The 21,724-nt window shown below is 38.3% G+C and overlaps 1 long non-coding RNA gene across 1 annotated transcript in view; it reads right to left on the bottom strand.

Annotated features, from left to right (window-relative positions):
• Window positions 1–16,626: 16,626 nt before the first annotated feature.
• LOC139360076 (uncharacterized) overlaps window positions 16,627–21,724 on the bottom strand; it is a 40,128-nt gene continuing 35,030 nt past the window's right edge. Inside the window, exon 3 of the long non-coding RNA XR_011617156.1 lies at window positions 16,627–16,924. This is a non-coding gene — a long non-coding RNA (uncharacterized lncRNA). The remainder of the gene's footprint in view (window positions 16,925–21,724) is intronic.

Genomic DNA, 21,724 nt, shown 5'->3' with positions numbered 1-21,724 from the left:
TCATATAGAAGAATCAACCTCTAGAGTTCATCTCATTGGGACTTTTTAAATACTGAAAAATAATATATAAAAAGAGTGAACGTAGACAAATCATCAAACTGGGTTAAGGAAGGTTGCTTTTGCTTTGTTAGTAGCGCTTGCTGTAACTACACAGAGAGTGATACAGGTCGAAGACTGTCACAGCACCGGGCAGCGGTCTGTAGGTCTAATGAGCGTCCTCTCTGCAGCTGCTCAGCCTCGCTCCAGATTGTCACTAAAAGTGACTTGATTTGCATAATGTCTTAGTTTGGTCCTCACAGGAGTAGACCTTGAGACAAGGATTTGAGCTCAGGTAGTTTATTGGGGAGGTGAAGGAAACATCACGGTGCGAGCAGGGCCATGAGACGAGGGAGTGAAGACAGCCAGTGCGTGCAACCTCATTAGACCGGTAGACCCTGAAGCCCCAGAAAGCTCCAGGAGCCACGGCAGAGCATGGGCCCAGAGGCCTCGCCTTGCATCCAAGCGATGAAATACTGAAGGGATTTATCCTCCACCTCTCTCATTGGCTGAGAACGACTCCTATGGGATATTAATTCCCTCCCCAACACATCAAAGTAACCCCATTGCTGCTCTGTTGCATGGGCCAACACCGTGGGTTTTGGTGGCCAGAAAAAAGCCCATAGATAAAGGAATGCAGGAGTGGACAGTAAGTCAGGCCAGGGCACGGCAGCAGTAAGCAAGGAGACACGTGTGGGCACCACAACACCTGTTCCCCTTTGAATGTGTGACTTGGCCATGACAAGCATTTTAAAAGCCATCATGCTTGAGGTCTGAGAGGGCACAGAGAAGCCTCCTCCAAAGCCCCACCGTGGAGCCTACTGTCTTTTGTTGCACAGCGTTGGTAATAAGCTAACTGACTCACTCTACTCTTTTCCTACTCTTCTTATAACTCTGTAAAAAAAAGAACACACACACACCAATCCTAGAGTCAGGTCGGAAGCAATGCAGCCTCACTGGAATCACAGAAGTGAGCTCTGAAGTACCATGATTCTCCCATAGCAATTTCCCCAGACCAGCTGCAGAGAGAAAGGAAACTGGGTGCTCTGGCCACGCTGCCAACAGGATGCCGGCAACCAATGACACCTTTCTTATTTGACTTCAGTAATTTAAGAAAAATTATCAAAAGTTTATGCCGACAAAGCTGAAAACATTACTGGTAGTTCTAAAATACATTAATATATCTGAAGCCTGTGATGGTTTTCTGTTGAGTATCCAGAGACTTAAAGAGGAAGCTTTCCCTGGAATATCAAGCAGCCGCCCTCAGCGCCTCCCAAGCATCCTGCCCACAGCCCGCCTTCCAAAGCATCACTTCCATGACGATGCCTCTGTCAAACTAGCAACTACATCCCTCAAATGTCAGTGGACAATGACCCTTCTAGTCACATTTTTAATAATTGTACTCTTCTGCACTCATGCCCCAGCAATGGAATTTGACTCACTAAATCTAAAGGAGAAATCGTTTCCATCTAGATTTGAGATTTCTGAAAAACATTTCATTTTCAGGGTTATCACTTTTTGAACTTCTGAAAGAAAACACATTCTCTACAGTCTACCTACGTTTCCATCAGGACTGCCTCTGTGACTGTCAGTGTCTGGGGTTGGAGGACACTGTGTGGCCAACAGAGACACACACAGTTGGAATCTCTTGAAAATACTATAAATAGATAAAGTTGGTTTCTTCTTATGTAGGTTTAAGCATGCTTCCTAATGTATATATTTCGACTGTTTCTTCCTCAGTTCATCTGCCAAATACTTACTGTCCAACTTCCTCTGAGTGCTCATCGCTGTGGTAAGCATGAGGTATGCAACAGTGAAAACAACAGTCTCTTGCACTGCATAACTCATTGCACAAACAGTGTCAGAATTGTCGTGATAAAAATCAAATACAGAATTGAACAGAATGCTGCCATCTGCACCTGTTTGATTTTGTCACCCCGTGCCCTTCAGTGCTATATAACATACTGTCCTGTGATGAAGACCAAGTCCTTTACATGGCCTGGGAATACCAGCTGATCTGTCTTTACTGTAGCTACTAGGAATTTTTTTCTCAAAAAGCACGATTAAGAATCAATTTTAGGGCCAGGCACAGAGGCTCATGCCTGTAATTCCAGCACTTTGGGAGGCTGAGGCAGGTGGATCACTCGAGGCCAGGAGTTCGAGACTAGCCTGGCTAGCATGGTGGAACCCCATCTCCACTAAACATACAAAAATTAGCTGGGCATGGTGGCACACACCTGTAATCCCAGCTACTCGGGAGGCTAAGGCAGGGGAGTCGCTTGAACCCAGGAGGCAGAGGTTGCAGTGAGCTGAGATCGCACCACTGTAGTCCAGCCTGGGAGACAGAGCAAGACTCCATCAAAAATAAATAAATAAAATAAAATAAAATATCAATTTTAGGAAAATTTTAAGAACATATTCCACTGAAGAAGAGATCTTTCATTCCACATTCCATAGTTCTTTTGCATACATAGCAAATAGGGTACCCTACGTGGTTTTTCTAGAGAAATATGCAGAGATGTGTTTCAGATACGCAAATTAATTCCATTTAGAAACCCTAAAATAGTGATCCTTTAGTTCTTAGAAAAGCATGGAAGTAAAACATAGACATGAATTCAACAAGAAGGAGAAACTTCCCAAGGTTTAAATACAGCAAATGCAAATGTACATTTTGGGCTTAGGTTTGAATTTGTAAAAACTGGAAAATTCTAAAAATATTTCAGAAAAAAAGTCATAACCTCAGGCCAGTTATCCAGCATACTTGATGCCAGCTGTCATCTGATAATCATATAGGTAGAACATATTTTAACATATATAGGTAGAGAGATTATTATTTATATATTTTTTCAGTTATGTGTGTTTCTCTAGCTCATTTAGAAAGATTTTCTTTTCTCAGGTTTTCTCAGGGTAAGACAAACACTTTCATAATGAACTCCCACATGTACTGTAGCAGAACACTCTAGAAGTCTACAGTTTGATCTCATAACAATGCTACTTCCTCTTATTGTACCACAGAGGAACTGAAAAAGAAAACATATTTTGTAACTTAATTCAGTATCACTATGGAAAAATAGCAGAGTGCAATTAGTATCAGGCCTTCCAATCTACATAATTCTAGCTTTCTATTTGCTTCTCATAATACTCAACACTTAGACATACTATACTTTTATTTCTAATCTCTATTTGTTTAAATAACACAAAAGCTTCTTCAAATTTCAACTATTATTTATATAGAGTCCTTTGGAAGTTTTATTCTTCTTTTTAATTTAGAAGTTTAGAAGAGAGGGTCTTGGGGAACCTGAAGGCCAACTTCACTTGCCCGAACAGTGGGCCACACCAGGATAGAGGAGGTTCCAATTCAAGCCATTTCCAGTCCATCCTTGAAAACAATTCAGTATGCATAGAATGCATAGGCTCAAAGCTAAGTCCCTTTTAGCCACTGAGATTACATATTCTACTATTTTAAGTAACATAACCATTATGCGAGTCTACAATCATTTGATCCTAGAAAAAATTATGATTACAGGCATACATTTGGAGATACAGTTGAGTTCCAGACCACAATAATAAAATGAATGTCAAAATAAAGCAAGTCACATAAATGTTTTGGTTTCCCAGTGCATATAAAAGTTAGGTTTGCACTATACTGTAGTCTATTTTGTACTAGCATTATGTCTGAAAGTATACAGACCTTAATTTAAAAATATTTTATTGCTAAAAAATGCTAAAGATCACCTGATCTTTTAGTGAGTCCTAATCTTTTTGCTTGTGGACAGCCTTGTCTCGATGTTGATGGCCTTGACTGATCAGGGTAGTAGTTGATGACAGTTCTGCTAACTGTGGTGATTTGTTAAAATTAGACAACAATGAAGTTTGCTACATCAATTGACTCTGACTTTCATGAAAGATTTCTCTGTGGCATGTAATGCTGCTTGATAATATTTTACCTGCAGTGGAACTTCTTTCAAAATCGGAGTCAGTCCTTTCAAACACTGGTGCTGCTTTATCAACTAGGTTGTGGTAATATTCTTTACTTTCATTTCAAAAATGCTCATGTTCAACCTTCACCAGGAGTAGATTCCATCTCAAGAAACCACTTTCTTTGCTCATCTATAAAAAACAATTCCTCATCTGTTCAAGTTTGATGATGAGATTGCAGCAATTTAGTCACATCTTCATGCTCCACTTCTGATTCTAATTCTCTTTCCATAGTCAACACATCTGCAGTTGCTTCTTCCACTTGAAGTCTTGAACCCCTCAAAGTCATCCATGAGGGTTGGAATCAACTAAGTCCTGTTAATGCTGGTAATCCGACCTCCTCCTATGAACTACGAATGTTCTTAATGGCATCTAGAATGCTGAAGGCTTTCAATTTACTTTACCCAGATCCATTAGAGGAATCACTGTCTATGGCAGCTATAGTCTTACAAAATGTATTTATGAAATAATAAGACTAGAAAGTCAAAATTACTCCTTCATCTGTGGGCTGAAGAAAGGATGCTGTGTTAGTAGGCATTAAAAACATTGATCTCTATTTCTATGTCCATCAGAGCTCTTGGGTGACCAGGTGCATTGTCAATGAGCACTAATTTTTTTTATTTTAATTTCCAGGATACATGTGCAGGACATGCAGATTTGTTGCATAGATAAACGTGTGCCATTGTGGTTTGCTGCACCTATCAACCCATCACCTAGGTATTAAGCCCCACATGCATTAGCTATTTATCCTGATGCTCTCCCTGCCCCCTCATCCCCCCAACAGGCCCCATGTGTGTTGCCCCCCCACCATGTCCATGTGTTTTCACTGTTCATCTCCCATTTATAAGTGAGAACATGTGGTATTTGGTTTTCTGTTTCTGTGTTAGTTTGCTGAGAATAATGGCTTCCAGTTCCATCCATGTCCCTGCAAAACACATGACTCATTTCTTTTTATGGCTGCATAGTACTCCATGTTGTATATTTGCCACATTTTCTTTATCCAGTCTATCATTGATGGGCATTTGGGTTGATTTCACATCTTTGCTATTGTGAATAGTAATGAGGAATTACTATTATTTTGAAAGGAATATTTTTTTCTGAGCAGTAGTCTCAACAATGGGCTCAAAATACTATGTGTAAACAGATGTGCTATCATCCAAGCTTTGTTTTTCTATTTCTAGAGCACAGGCAGAGTAGATTTAGCATAATTCCTAAGGGCCCTAGGATGTTTAGAATAGTAAATGACCATTGGCTTCAACTTCAAAGTCACCACATGTATTAGTCCCTAACAAGAGAGTCAGCCTGTCCTTTGAAGCTTTGAAGCCAGGCATTGACTTCTCTCTAGCTATGAAAGTCCTAGAGGTGATATTCTTCCAAGATAAGGCTGTTTTGTCTGCCTTGTTCAGTGTAGTGACCTTCATCAATGGACTTAGCTAGATCTTCTGGATAATTTGCTGCAGCTTCTCCATCAGCACTTGCTGCTTCACCTCGTACTTCTAATATTATGGGGATGGCTTCTTTCCTTAAAATTCATACCAATCTCTGTTAACTTGAAATTTTTCTTCTGCAGCTTCCTCCCCTCTCTCAGCCTTCAGAGAATTAAAGACAGTTAGGCTCTTGCTCTGGTATTGGGGGAACCCACCCCCACATTTCAACGTAGGTCCTTTCTATTTTCCCTAACTGTTGACTGGTCTGAGAAATAAAGAGAAAGAGTACAAAGAGAGGAATTTTACATCTGGGCCTCTGGGGGTGACATCACATATCAGTAGGTCCATGATATCCCCTGAGCTGCAAAACCAGCAAGTTTTTATTAGGGATTTCAAAAGGGGAGGGGGTGTACGAACAGGGAATAGATCATAAAGATCACATGCTTCAAATGGCAAAAAAGGAAAACAAAGTTCACATGCTTCTGAGGCCAGTAAAGATCACAAGGCAAAGGGCAAAGCAAGATCACAAGGCAAGGGCAAAATTAGAATTACTCATGAGGGTCTGTGTTCGGCTGTGCACGTATTGTCTTGATAAACATCTTAAACAACAGAAAACAGGGTTCAAGAGCAGAGAACTGTTCTGACCTCAAATTCACCAGGGTGGGATTTTTTCCCTATCCTAATAAGCCTGAGGGTCCTACAGGAGACCAGGGTGTGTTTCAGTCCTTGTCTCAACCGCATAAGACAGTTAGTCCCAGAGCAGCTGTTTATAGACCTCCCCCCAGGAATGCATTCCTTCTCTAGGGTATTAAGTATTAATATCCCTTGCTGTGAAAAGAATTCAATGATATCTCTCCTACTTGCACATCCATTTATAGGCTCTCTGCAAGAAGAAAAATATGGCTCTATTCTGCCCAAGCCCTCAGGCAGTCAGACCTTTGGTTGTCTTCCCTTGTTCCCTAAAATTGCTGTTATTCTGTTCGTTTTCAAGGTGCACTGATTTCATATTGTTCAAACGCCCATGTTTTACAATCAGATTTCATATTGTTCAAACATACATGTTCAACAAGCTATTTGTACAATAGTTGTCCTTAGGTGACGTACATTCTCAGCTTACAAAGATAACAGGACTAAGAGATTAAAGTAAACACAGGCATAAGAAATTATAAGAGTATTATTTTGGAACTGATAATTGTCCATGAAGTCTTCACAATTTATGTTCAGAGATTGCAGTAAAGACAGGCAGGCGTAAGAAATTATAAAAGTATTAATTTTGGGAACTGATAAATGTCCATGAAATCTTCACAATTTATGTTCCTCTGCTGTGGCTCCAGCCGGTCCCTCCATTCTGGGTCCCTGACTTCCTGCAACTCTCCGGGTTAAGCTTTGGCTTAAGAGAATGTTGTGGTTGGCTTGATCTTCTATGCAGACCACTCAAACTTTCTCCATATCAGCAATAGGCTGTTTCACTTTTTTTTTTAATCATTCATATGTTCACTGGAGTAGCACTTTTAATTTCTTTCAAGAAATTTTCTTTTGCATTTATAACTTAGCTAACAGGTACAAGATACCACGTTTCCAGCCTATCTCAGCTTTTGTTTGACATGCCCTTCTCACTAAGCTTAATCATTTCTAGTTTTAATTGAAAGTGAGAGATGTTGTGATAATTCCTTTCACTTGAACACTTAGAGGCCCTCGTAGGGCTATTAACTGGTCTAATTTCAATATTGTGTGTCTCAGGGAATAGGGAGTCCCAAGCAGAGACAGAGAGATATGGGGAACTGCTGACTAGAGAATCAGTCAGAACACACATAATATTGATCAATTACTTTCTCTGTCTCATATGGGCACGGTTCATGGAACCCCAAAACAATTACAATAGTAACATCAAAGATCACTGATCACAGATCAATGTAACAGATATAGTAATAATAAAAATGTTGAAGATATTTTGAGAATTAGCAAAATGTGACACAGAGACAAAGTGAGCACATGTTGTTGGGAAAATGGCACCAATAGATTGCTCAACATAGGGTTGTCACAAACTTTCAATTCTTAAAACACCACATCTGTGAAGCACAATAAGACAAAGCATGCCTGTATTACACTATCAGTTGAAAGGCAAATGTGGTAGCACCAATGGGAAATTATTAGCTAATAATCACAGTGTGTTAAAGAGAAGCGAGGCAATGTGAAGAATGCATCAGTATAGGAGAAAAATCATCTTTAAATCTCTCATCAATTTCCACTGGCTGTTTTGCTGAAAGCAATTGTAAATTTGAGATACGTACTGATTTCAGCAGCCTTCTCAGTGGTTGTGGGCTGAACCCATTAATCAATCAGCTAAAAGCTGATTGTAACTTTTACTTTATATTTAAAATTGAGCTTTCCAAACAGCAGTGGATATCAGAGGCCAGGAGCCCAGAAGCTTTTCTGTGTTGGGGTTTTGCCTTTCATTTTTCAATCTCCAAGTCCCCATGACTTTGGTGGGGCCACACCCACTGGGCCACCCTGCGTCTGTTCCCTTCTAATCCCTTGACGTTTGCAGAGAAAGTAGTTTACATTGCCACTTCTTCAACACTCCTTGTGGTTTGCTGTGTCAACAGAGTATTTCTGATGCTGCATTTGGTTAACTGACCAATTTGTTCCTCCATCTTTTTATGCCATTCCCTTGAGACAAACCACACTGATAGAAGTGGTGTTTGTTCTCTCAGGTGTTTGCATGTGCATGTACATGTGCCGTATTTCTCATGAAGATACCACAAAATGTGTTTAAGCAATTAATGCTTCTTTGGCAATAAAAAACCATGTTTGGATGAGAGAATTTTAAAACCAGAAGGGATCAAGAAATTACCTAACCCAAAATCAACCTGATGAGAAAACTTAGGTCCAGAGAAGGGAAGTAACTTGTTCTGAGTCAATAAAAACTAAGAAGGTATCCTTTGACTGGCCAAAGTTGCTATCTTCATTTCCCTCTGAATTTCCTCCTGCCTCCCTTCTCCTCCTCAGTCTTCACTGCGGATTCATCTTCTCTAAGCATTAGTGCTTCCACAGTTCCAGTTCCATCTCCCAGCCTTCTCCCATCCTGGCGTGATCATCAAGCAGCCTTCTTCATGCTAATGACTTCCATGATCTCATCTACATGGATGAATCTCAAATATTCCAGTTAAAGCCTCTTTCACCTTCTCCAGACCTCTACTACCAATGACATATTGGAGGTCTCCTTCTGAGCCACCTCACTCCTCAATGTGCCCAGCGTACCCATCCTAATGGGTTCCTCCTCCCATAGTTCCTACCTCAGCAAATTACTCCACTATTCTAGCCATTGTCCCAAAGCAAAGATAATTATTGAATCGCCTTCTGCACACACACACACACACACACACACACATACACACACACGCACACATGCACCAGTCCATTAGCTACCAGTGTTCCTCCTGCATCCCTCCAGAGTTCACCTTCTCATCTCAGCTCCACTACCACTTCTTGGACTCTGGCTCTTCTTTCCTCTAACACATCTTGATGAGAGACATTCCTCTGTCTCCAGAGGGTTCCAGTTGTATGCCACATTCCTCCTCCAGCAGCCATAACAGTCAACTGAATCCTAAGACCCAGTTAGCCCCATAGAATAATTCATCAAAAGTAATGAAGCTGGTCTGAGAATTCTCCATAGTACCAGCTTCAGAGAACAGAAGCTTCAGGAGGAGAAAATGGCCCAACGCCACCATACCACTGAGCTGACTCTTCAGAGCTGTGGCTTCGGCTGATTACAGCCCTTTTCTGTGAGAGCTAATTCCCCCATTTCTCATGTTGCTTGATTGTAAATCATGATATCAGCCCATAATCCACGAGTATGTTTTTTATTAACAGTATAACCCTTTAAATCTATACAAAATTCTGGAAATGTCACTGTAGTTACAACTCTCAAGTTTTAATGTTTAGTATTTGTATTATTGTAAACTTTTTTGCCTCCCATATTTAAATCGTTTTGCTGGGGCCTAATAATTCAAGTGTCTAGTTTGTTGAGTTTTGGCTAATGCACATCGTCATACAGCCCAATCACACTCCAAATACTGACCATTTCCTCCACCCAGACGTGTTGCTCATTTGCTGTCACTGTCGTCCCTCCTCCCCATCTCCCCATCCCCACTGCCACTCCTGTTTTAGGCAAGCTCTGATGAACTGTTGATCACTACAGTTTTGGCTTTTCTACAATTTTCTATCAATGGAATCATACAGTACATGCAGCTTAGTGTGACGCTTGTGAGACTTCTCCATGTTGGGTGCATCAGTAGCTCATTCGTTTTTACAGCTGAGTGTTTCTCCATGTTAAGACTATACTGTATTTTATCTACTCAATCTCCAGTTGACAGCCATTTGGGTTGTTTCCAGTTTTGACTACAATAAATAATGCTGGTGTGAATACATCCAAGTCTTAGTATGAATGTACACATTCTCATGCGTAAAAGCCTAGAATCGGAATTACTGAATAACAAGGTAAGTATACATTTAACTATAAAATGAAATGCAAAACTGTTTTCCAAAGTGGTGCCACCATTTTCCCACAAGCAATGCGTGAGTTATGGTTGCTTCACATTCTTTCTCACACTTGGGATTGTACATTTTGTGTTTTATTTTTAAAGTTTTAGCTATTCTAGGGAGTGAGTACCTAGTGGTTCCAATATTCATTTTCCTGAAAACTAGTAATATTGACCAACTTCTCACATTATTGGTCATTTACATAACTTACTTTGTGAAATGTCTCTTGAAATCCTCTGCTAATATTTTTTAAAAGCTTGCATCTTATTTTTGAGTTGTGAGTGTGTTTTTTTAATATATGTTCTTGATAATAGTCATTCTTCAGATATGTGTTTGGTAAGTATTTACTCTGAGAGTTGCCTTTTCATTTTCTTACTTTAAAGAAAAAAATTTAAATTTCAGTAAAGTCTACTTCATCTTTTTATTTATTTTATGGTTCTTTTGGCAGGAGCTGGGGGCTCAATTTAAGAAACTGTCTACTCAAGGTCATAAGAATTGTCTTCTCTTTCCTTCTGAAAAATTTATGGATCTTATATGTCGACTACGATACATTTTGAGTTAAGAGTTGTGAATTATGTGAGATGTAGTCTAAGTAAGTTTTGCTTTTGTCCCCCCTTTTTTTTAATAATTCACATATTTGACAGCTTTAGACCAAGTCTTTGAAAAGAATTTGCTTTCACCATTGGAGCCTGCTTTCACCTAGGAGCCCTTGTCAAAAATCAATTGAACATATATGTGTGGGTCTATGTCCAACTCTATTTTGTTATGTTGGAACATGTTCATGTAGGCAGAAAATCCTTTAGCCGATATCACACTGTCTTGGTTGCTGTAGCTTTATAATAAGCCTTGCAATCAAAAGGTATATAATTTCCAACTTTGTTTTTCTTTTTAAAATATTTTTGGCTTTTCTAGGTCCTTTGATTTCGTGTAAATTTTGGTGCCCCTCCCTTGACAATTGCTACAAAAACTTGCTGACTCCAGGGAAAATTACTACCTTAGCTGTCACGTCTTACAATATATACAATAATCTATTTCTCCATTTATTTAAGTCTTTGATTTTCTCAAAAAATTTTTGTAGTTTTCAGTGAACAAGATGTATACTTTTCACTCGTCTTTTCTTAAGTTTATTCAAAGGAATTTTATTTGTACTTTTGTAAACAGAGTTGCTTTGACAACTGAGTTGTTCCTCATTTCAACATCCAGTAGGTGTTCTCCTTACTGATATATAGAAAATCAATGGTATTTTTAACCTCAACCTTGTTTTTCGTACCTCGCTAAAGTCACTTCTTATCTTTAGCTTTCTTTCTGTGGATTTCCTTGGATTTTCTGCCTGTATTAACATGTTAACTACAAAAAAAGTTAATTTTGTTCATTTCTGATCTGTATTCCCTTAGCTTTGTTTTCTGACCTTACAGAAATTCCCATGCAGTGTTGAAAGGGGATTCTGGCTTGTCCATAATCTCAAGAACATTGTATTCAGTCTTTTACCATTAAGTGTGATATTGGTTATAGATTTTTCATATCTGTCTCTTATCAGGTTGAGGAAGTTATCTTTTATTTCTAGTTTGCTAAGAGTTTTACTGTTTGAGTCAAATTCTACGAAATGCTTTTTTGACTCCAATTGAGAAAAATCCTATTTATTCTCCCTAATTCTGTTAATATGAAATATTATGATTTGTCAATATGTTAATATGAAATATATTGATTTATTTGCCAACTATTAAACAATCTTGCATTCCTGAGATGCAACCCAGTTTTTATAACTTATTATGTTTTGTATATTGTATCATTTTCTTTGAAAATATGTTGTTAAGGATTTTTGTGTTTATGTTCGTGGGGGACATTTCTCTGTCTTTTCTATTCTCTTTTATTTCTTTGGCTTTGGTGTGAGGATAACACTGGCCTTATAAGATGAGTTGAGAAGGGTTATTTTGCCTCAATTTTATGCAACAGCTTTTATGGCTTTAGTGTTTTTTTTTCTCCTAAAATATTTGATAGAATTAACCAATGAAGCCAGCTGAGTCTGGACATTTCTATTTGTGAATATTTTAAATTATGAATTCAATATGTTTCATTGATATGGGACAGTTCAGTTGTCTGTTTCTTCCTAAGTCAGTTTTGGTAAGTGTGGTTTCTTTAAAAATACTACTATTTCATTTAAGTTGTCATGAGATTTTCTTATTTTTCTTTCACTATCTATAGAAACTGGAAGGATGTCCACTCTTACTCCTGATATTGGAATTCCCTTTGGTTTAATATGCTTTCTTTTATTTACTTTCTTAGATGGAAATTTGGATAATTATTTTATGCTTTTCTTTCTTACAGCAATAAATATTCCTTAAAGCAATAAATGAACCCTCTAATACTATCTTAGCTACATCTCACAACTTTTGATATGTTGTGCTTTCATTGTTATTGAATTCAAAATATTTTCTAGTTTCCCTTTTGATTTCTTCTTTGGCCAGTGTATTTTTAGTGAAGACAGGGTTTCACTGTGTTAGCCAGGATGGTCTCGACCTCTGGACCTCGTGATCTGCCTGCCTTGGCCTCCCAAAGTGCTGGGATTATGGGCATGAGCCACCACACTAAGTCTCAGTATATAGTTTATCTTGATGAATATTCATGTGCACCGGAAAAGAATAAGTATTTTTTCGTTGTTGGGTGGAGGATTCCATCCATGTTATTTAGATCAACTGGTTTGGTAGTGTTGTTCAAGTCTCTGTCTTTATTGATTGTCTATTTTCATCAATTACAAACAAAGGAGTATTGAAATTTCCCACTATAATTGGTCCTTTTTCCATTTCTTCGTTTAGTTTTGACAGTTTTGTTTAATATATTTTGGACTCCGTTATGACACACATATGTTTATCAGTGTTTTCTCTTTCTGCTAAATTAAATATCATAGTAAAAATCTCTCTGTAGCAAAACTCCTTACCATATATTTTTAATACTAATATAATTTTTCTTTGTTTTACTTACCGTTTTCATAATATATGTTTTTCACTCTTTTTACTTTCAACCTATTTGCCTCTTCGTATTATTCAAAGTACATTTATTATAAATAGCATATAGTTGGATATGTTTGCTCTTTGTCCTGTCTGATAATCTGGCTTTATTTGAAGGTGACATATGGAATATAACTAAGAGGTAATACTATTTTCTAATCCTGAACTAGTCTCATGGACACTAAAGCAATATTCCATTATGCAAATATTAATTTCCTTTCCCTCAGTAATCATTTACTTTCTTTCCACTTATTATTACATTTACCTATGCCCTCCTCAATATAGAAGTATTAGACACAACAAAAGGATTAGCCCATAAAGCTAGTAGCAATATAAATCAAACCTATACTTTCCTTTTCATTCACCCCCAGTGACTCCGGGAACAATTGGATAAACATAAGCATATAGGATTATCTCATCTGCTAGGTAGACAGGAGCCTAAAGATCTTCAGATGAGGAAGGAAAGTTGACAATTATCATGCCCTTCGGAACTTAGGCAATTATATTCAAAGGCATTGCCATTTTGTCTCGTTTAGCAATAGAAATTCTAGAAGCAATCTGGGACCCATTTTATGAGGTCAAGTGAAGAAGAGGGAAATTTTTGAGGAGGGGTTTCAAGATAACTCCATAGAGACATCTCATACTCACCTGATCCACAAAGAAGAACTTAAATATTGAGTAGGTAATCACACTTCAAATAGATGATCCAAGAGAGAACACTGGAATTCAAAAGAGAAATGACAGGAAACACCTAAATAAAGGAGAGGGATCAGGAGCCTACTCGGCCAGGATTGACTGGGAGCCTGGAGAGACTCCTCAAAGCAGGAAAAGGAAAAGAGATGCTCAGTGTTCCCATCGGGGACTCCTGCAATCCTAGCCATGGTGGAGTTCCTCAACCCTCATGGCCAGAAAACTGACAGAGTGAGTTTTCTAAAGACTATGCAATGACATTGCCCCAGAGAGAGAGAGAACACTGGGTTTCACACCCCCAAACCCTAAGCAGCTACAGTACAGTGTCATTCTTCTGCATATGGATATCAAATTTTCCTAGCACCATTTATTAAAGAGAGTGTGAATGAAGCTGAACCTCCATCTCTGACCATGTGTAAAAATCAACTCAAGACGAATTAAAGACTTAAATATAAGACCTGAAACTATAAAACTACTAGGTGAAAACACTTCAATATATTGGTCTAGGCACATTTTTTATAGCTAAGATTTTAAAAGGACAGACAACAAAAACAAAAATAGACAAATGAAACCATATTAAATAAAAACCTTCCACACAGCAAAAGCAACAATCAATAGAGTGAAGAGACAATCTGTAGAATGGGAGAAAATATTTGCAACCTGTTCATATGAGAAGAAACTCATATCCAGAATATACAAAGAACTCAAACAACTCAACAGTAAAATAATAATAATAGGAAACCCATTAAACAGTAGGCAAAAGACATGAATAGACATTTCTCAAAAGAAGATACACAAATGGCTAACAAGTATTTTTTTTTAAACGCTCAACATCATTAATCATCAGAGAAATGCAAATCAAAATCACAAAGAGATATCATATCACTCCTGATAGAATGGCTATGATAAGACAAAAAGTAACAGATGCTGGCATAGATGCAGAGAAAAAGGAACACATATACCATTGGTGATAATGTAAATTAGTGTAGCCACTATGAGAAACATGATAGGGATTTCTGAAAAAACTAAAAATAGAACTATCATATGATCCAGCAATCCCACCACTGGGTATTTATCCAAAGGAAAAGAAATCAGTTTATTAGAGATACCTGCACTTGCATGTCTACTGCAGCACTATTCACACTAGCAAGATATGGACTTAAGTGTCCATCAAAGGATGAATGGATAAAGAAAATGTCGTGTATATTGTGAACCCCATATATCTGAAGCAGTTCTCAATTTAGGAAATTTATTGTGCCAAAGCTAAGGATGCCCACCCATGACACAGCCTCAGGAGGTCCTAATGACATGTGCCCAAGGTGGTTCAAGCACAGCTTGGTTTCATTCATTTTAGGGAGACATGGGACATCAATCAATATGTGTAAGATGAACATTGGTTTAGTCTGGAAAAGTGGGACAACTCAAAGAGGGGAGGAGGCTTCCAGGTCATGGATAGGTAAGAGAAATGATTGCATTCTTTTGAGTTTCTGATTAGCCTTTCCAAAGGAAGCAATCATATAGGCATTTATCCCAGTGGGCAGAGGGATAACTTTGAATAGAATGGGAGGCAGGTTTGCCCTAAGCAGTTCCCAGCTTGACTTTTCCCTTTAGCTTAGAGATTTTGGAGCCCCAGGATTTATTTTCCTTTCGCAATATATACACAATGGAATACCATTCAGTCACGAAAAGGAATGAAACCATGTCATTTGCAGCAACATGGATGTAACTGGAGGTCATTATGTTAAGTGAAATAACAAGACACAAAAAAACACACATCACATGTTTTCACTTATATGTGGGAGCTAAAAAAGTTGATCTCACAGAGGTAGAGAGCAGAATGATAGATACCAGAAACCAGGGAGGGTGTAGGGTGGAAGATGGGGATGAAGAGAGGTTTGTTGATGGATTCAAATGTACAGTCAGATAGGAAGAATCAGTTCTAATGTTCGATAGCAGAGTAGGGTAAATATAGTTAGCAACAACGCATTGTATATTTCAAAGTAGGTGGAAGACTTGAACTGTCTACAACAGTTAAATGGTTAAGTACTTAAGGTGATGATGGATACCCCAAGTGCCCTGACTTGAGTAATACACATTCTATGTGTATAGCAAATACTGACATGTATCCCATAAATAAGTGAAATATTATGTATCCATAAAAAATAAGGAGTAAAAATGATTACATAACTGACAATATCTTCTCCCTTCCCTCTTCTTTCATTTCCAATATATCTTTCAATTGGTCCAATGATCTGTCTTAATGTCACACGTGTGAAGTTGTGACACGTATTCATTTATTCATACAAACCATTCCTTTAATCCTTCATTTCAACACATTTCCCCAATTTAGTAAGCAGGTGTTTTGATTGTCTGTGCTAGTTTTCTAATAATCCACCGTTCTATGGATGGTATAATATATACATCTATTGTATGTGGCACTTTAGCCTATTGTTGCATTGTATCCTCAGTGAAACAGGGTCCTTGATATGAAGATACCTCGGTAGAGGATCTAAATTGAAATAAAATTTATTTTTCTAATCATCTGATGATATTCAAAGCATTTGTTCCCATTACCAAATCCAACTCCAAAATAAGTGTTCAGCACATTCAAAACCCATCCCTATCCTTCTGGGGCCACAGGCAAAGGCCAGTATAGTCCACCGCCTAACTGTATCCTCTCAGGACATAAAATCCTTTAGTCTATAGTTAACTTATAGGAAAAAAATAATAAAAGTTAGTCTCATATTGAGCCTGAGAGGTAGTCAGAGAGATCTGCCTTTCTTAACTTGCTTGAATGCCCCCATGACCACTAACCTTGTGTACATAATAGGCCACCTCCAGGGAGAACTAGAACATTCTTTTACTGCCTCCAATGCCCTTCCAAATGTGAAAGAAAGTTTTACTGTTGAGTATCAACATGACACACTTTGATTTTTTCTTTTTATATCTGTATTATTTACGGCTGTGCAACAAATTATCCCCCAAAACAATGTAAGATAATAGTACTTATTATCTCACATAATTTCTGAGGAGAAGAAATTCAGTAGCAACCTAGTTGGGTGGTTGCGCCTTAGAGGCTTTCATGGAGTGGTGGTCAAGCTGTCTGTTACGGCTGCAGTCCTGAAGGCTTGAGTGTAGTGGCTGGTGGATCTGCTTTTAATCCCACTTGAATGGCTGTTGTTTCTCACCATGCTGGCCTTTAAATAAGGCTGGAAATCACACTGCAGCTGGCTTTTTCTGGAATGACTGATACAAGGGAGACCAAATGAGTAAGTTATCTCTACCAGTCACATAGACCATCCTTAATATGACAAGGGAGGGAACCACACAAGATTGTAAATACCGCAAGGTAGGAATTATTTGGGGCCACGTTGGAAGCTGGCTTACAAAGCCTATAATGTTCATAACATTGTACCCCTTACTATGATTTCTCTTTATTTCTAGTCATCTAAGACCCATATTCCAGATCCTATCATCAATTTATTGGCTGTGGCCCAAGAGTCAATATCAATCCATACCTCATTTTTGTTAATATCACTTAGTTTTGTTAATATATTTATGAACGCCACTCTGAATTCTGTCCATTGAGTGAATGAATCTTTCCCTTCAATAATTGTCTAGCCATGAGCAGGCTGCAATGCAGCCAACTTTGAGACCAGTGTGGGCCCTCCACATCTGAGCTACATTGTGTAAGCTGTGCTACTTTTGGGGATCCTGCAATATTTAATCTTATGGGGATACTCATTCAGATGTGAAGTTAAGTTTAAGTTATCAGGGAGATGCATGTGGGGCTCCTAGACAGCGCTGCCACTTGCTTGTGTTTGCAATGGGTTCCTTCAGTGGATTCCCCTGTGACACATTCTTGAATACACCATTTCTTTTTTTTTTTTTTTTTTTTTTTTTTTTTTTTTTTTTTGAGATGGAGTCTCGCTCTGCCGCCCAGGCTGGAGTGCAGTGGCCGGATCTCAGCTCACTGCAAGCCCCGCCTCCCGGGTTCACGCCATTCTCCTGCCTCAGCCTCCCGAGTAGCTGGGACTACAGGCGCCCGCCACCTCGCCCGGCTAATTTTTTTTGTATATTAGTAGAGACGGGGTTTCACCGTGTTAGCCAGGATGGTCTCGATCTCCTGAACTCGTGATCCGCCCGTCTCGGCCTCCCAAAGTGCTGGGATTACAGGCTTGAGCCACCGCGCCCGGCCTACACCATTTCTTTTTGATGCAGTTCCTTTGTGCAGGTAGCTCCCAACTGGAGCATTCATCTGATATAACCCATTACATGCAGAGTATTCCAGGTTTCAAAATAATTTGTGTCATTCAGTAATAGATACAGTTTCTATCAGGGATCAATAAAAGGCTAACAGTGGTCTCTCAAAAAGAGTTTACCTGGCAGCCATCTCAAGCAGTTTTCTAATTTAAAATATTGAGTGGTCATCACTGGTTGGCAATCAAGGGCTTCTGTCAAACGTCCTGTCAGCATAGGTATTTGTTGTAGACACTTTTTTTTTTTGAGGCAGAGTCTCGCTATGTCCCACAGGCCAGAGTGTAGTGGCACAATCTCAGCTCATTGCAAGCTTCGCCTCCTGTTTTTCACTGCATTCTTCTGCTTCAGCCTCCCGAGTAGCTGGGACTACAGGTGCCCACCACCAAGCCCAGCTAATTTTTTGTATTTTTAGTAGAGATGGGGTTTCACCGTGTTAGCCAGGATGGTCTCGATCTCCTGACCTCATGATCCGACCACCTCAACTTCCCGAAGTGCTGGGATTACAGGCGTAAGCCACCGCAACCAGCCTGTGGACACTTTGTTTTTTGTTTGTTTGTTTGTTTGTTTTTGAGACGGAGTCTCGCTCTGTCGCCCAGGCTGGAGTGAGTGGCGCGATCTTGGCTCACTGCAAGCTCCACCTCCCAGGTTCACACCATTCTCCTGCCTCAGCCTCCCGAGTAGCTGGGACCACAGGCGCCACCACCTTGCCCGGCTAATTTTTTGTATTTTTAGTAGAGACGGGGTTTCACCGTGTTAGCCAGGATGGTCTCGATCTCCCGACCTCCTGATCCGCCCGCCTCGGCCTCCCAAAGTGCTGGGATTACAGGCGTGAGCCGCCGTGCCCAGCCCTGGGGACACTTTTAATATCATTTCATTGAATTGTTTTTAGAGGTTGCTTTGGGGATTAAAATATACATCTTTAATTTATCACAATCTATTTAAAGCTAATTTTTAATTACTTTTGACGAAATGTAGAAACTTTTCAATAGAAATTCATACAAATTGAGGGGAAAAATATATACTCACATATTTGCCATTTCGAATGCTTTTACTTCCTCGTTCAGGCTTGAGTTACTATCAGGTGTTATTTTTCTTCATTCTGAAGGACTTTCTTTAGTATACTTTAAGGTACAAATCAGCTAGTAGTAATTTTTTTTTTTTTTTTTTTTTTTTTTTTTTTTTTTTTTGAGACAGAGTCTTGCTCTGTTGCCAGGCTGGAGTGTAGTGGCAGCTAGCAGTGAAATTTTTTGTTGTTGTTCATCTGAAAATGGCTTAATTTAATACTTCAATTTTGAAAGATAGTTTTGAAGGATATAGAATTATTGGTTGCAGTTTTATTTTTCTTTCAGTCTCTTGTGACATTCCAACATCCCCTGTCTTCCATTGTTTCTGTTGAAATATTGTCCACCAATCTTATCGTTTATCTGTATATACTAAGTTATTTTTGGGCTGCTTTCATGACTTTTTCTTCATTTTTACTTTTTTAGAAATTTGATTATGATGTGTAGTCTAGTTTCTTTGTATTCACCTTCTTCAAGATTGATCTCTTGGATCTGTTTAGTTAAAGGTATTCACCAAGTTTAGGAATTTCAGCCATTTTTTTCCCATTAGGATGCCTTTTATTTCTTTTTCTTGTGTGATTGCTCTGGCTAGGACTTCCAGTATTATGCTGAGTGGGAGTGGTGGGAGTGGGCATTCTTGTCTTGTTCTAGTTCTTAGAAGAAATGCTTCCAGTTTTTGTCCATTCAGTATGATATGGCTGTGGGTTTGTCATAGATGGCTCTTGTTATTTTGATATGTATTTCTTAAATGTCTCGTTTCTTGACTTTTTTTTTTTTATCATGAAGGAATGTTGGATTTTATCAAAAGATTTTTCTATGTATATTGAGATGATCATATGGGTTTTGTTTTTAATTTTGTTTATGTGGTGAATCCAATTTATTGATTTGAATATGTTGAACTGACCTTGCATCTCAGGAATGAAGCCTATTTGGTGATGGAGAATTAATATTTTGATATGCTGCTAGATTTGGTTTGCTAGTATCTTGTTGACGATTTTTACATCTGTGTTCATCAGGAATATTGGCCTGTAGTTTTCTTTTTTGTTGTTGTTGTGTCTTTGCCAGGGTTTAGTATAAGGGTGATGCTGGCTTCATAGAATAAGTTAGGGAGGTGTCCTACTTCTAAGTTTTTTGGAATAGTTTCAGTAGGATTGGTACCAGCTCTTCTTTGTACATCTGGAAGAATTTGGCCATGAATCCATCTGATATGGGGCTTTTGGGGGGTTAGTAGATTTTATAACTGAATCAATTTTGGAACTCTCTATTGGTCTGTTTAGTGTTTCAATTTCTTACTGATTAAGCCTTGGGAAATTGTAAGTTTCCATGGATTTGTTCATTTCCTCCAGATTTTCCAGTGTGTTTGCATAGAGGTGTCCATGATAGTCTCTGAGGATATTTTGTGTTTCTGTGAGATTAGGTGTAATGTCACCTTTTCCATTTCTGATGATTCATTTCATTTCTGATTTTCTTTGTAAATATAGGGTAGTGTATCAATCTTGTTTACCATTTCAAAGAACCAACATTTGGTTTTGTCGATCCTTTGTTTGCATTTTTAGGTATCAATTTTATTCAGTTCTGCTCTGATTTTAGTTATTTCTTTTCTTCTGCTACCTGTGGAGTTACTTTGTTCTTGGTTTTTTAGTTACTCTAAGTGTGATGATAGATTGATAATTTGAAATCTTTTCAACTTTTTGAATTTTGGGTTTAGCATTTTGACCATGCTATGTGGAGATGTGGTGTGGTTAGTTTGTTTGCTTTTTCACTTGCCAAGTTTGGAGTTCTATGCGTTTCCTGAATCTACGAGGTAATGAAGGGTTACACAACTTGGTAAGTTGGGGGCTACTATTTCTTCAAATAATTTTATTCTCCATTATCTCCCTCTTTGCCTGTGGGAAGTTCAATTATACACGTCAGAATATTCCATATTGTCTGAAAGTGCCCCACAAGTCACTGAGTCTGTTTCTAAATCTTTTTTTCTCTTCAAATTATATGATTTCTGTTGATAATTCTTCAAACTGAATTTTTTTTGCCTTCTCTAATTTGCTGTTAAGTCCAATTCATCTCATTTTCAATTTAAATCACTTTTTTCATTTTATTTTCATTTGACTTTTTGCATATTTTCCATTTCTTTACCAGGATACCATACCTATTCACTTGCTGTGACTATCTTTTGCTGTAAGTTCACATTGATTTTACAATTTGTATTTTAAATTTTTGGCTTTAAAACCTTTTTGCTTTAAATTTTTTATCTATTCATTCTAATATCGGAGAGGTTTTATAGTCTGTTCCTAGTGACTGCTTTTCCTCTTGATTCTGTCATCCTTTACCTAATTTTTCCCATGTGTAGTAATTTTAAGTTGTATACTGGTCATTGTGGTTGACACTACAGAGATTCTTGACTTTGTTATTCTATTCTGAAGACTTTTTACTTTTGTTCTTGAATGCAGTTTAATTACTTACTCATCACCCTGCACATGTGGAGGCTACATTTTTCTTATCATACCAAATATCCAGGTTTTCTTTTCATCTTAGAACTCATCTTTATTGTTGGGACATAACAGTTTTTCCTAAGTTATGGTCTCTCTTGGATTTCAGTGGAAAGGCCAAGTTCTTTTAACTTGACAAGATTCAAACATCAAACTCTGCCTCCCCTGCGATGGGAAGCAGTTAAAATTCTGCTTAGATTTTTCAGCCTTAATGTTTTTGCTTTCTTCCAAACTCCTGG

The sequence above is a fragment of the Macaca nemestrina genome, chromosome 19, assembly GCF_043159975.1.
Source record: "Macaca nemestrina isolate mMacNem1 chromosome 19, mMacNem.hap1, whole genome shotgun sequence".
NCBI classification, from domain to species: Eukaryota; Metazoa; Chordata; class Mammalia; order Primates; family Cercopithecidae; genus Macaca; species Macaca nemestrina.
Note: the sequence above shows the minus strand (reverse complement) of the source record. Positions and strands in the feature narration are given on the sequence as shown.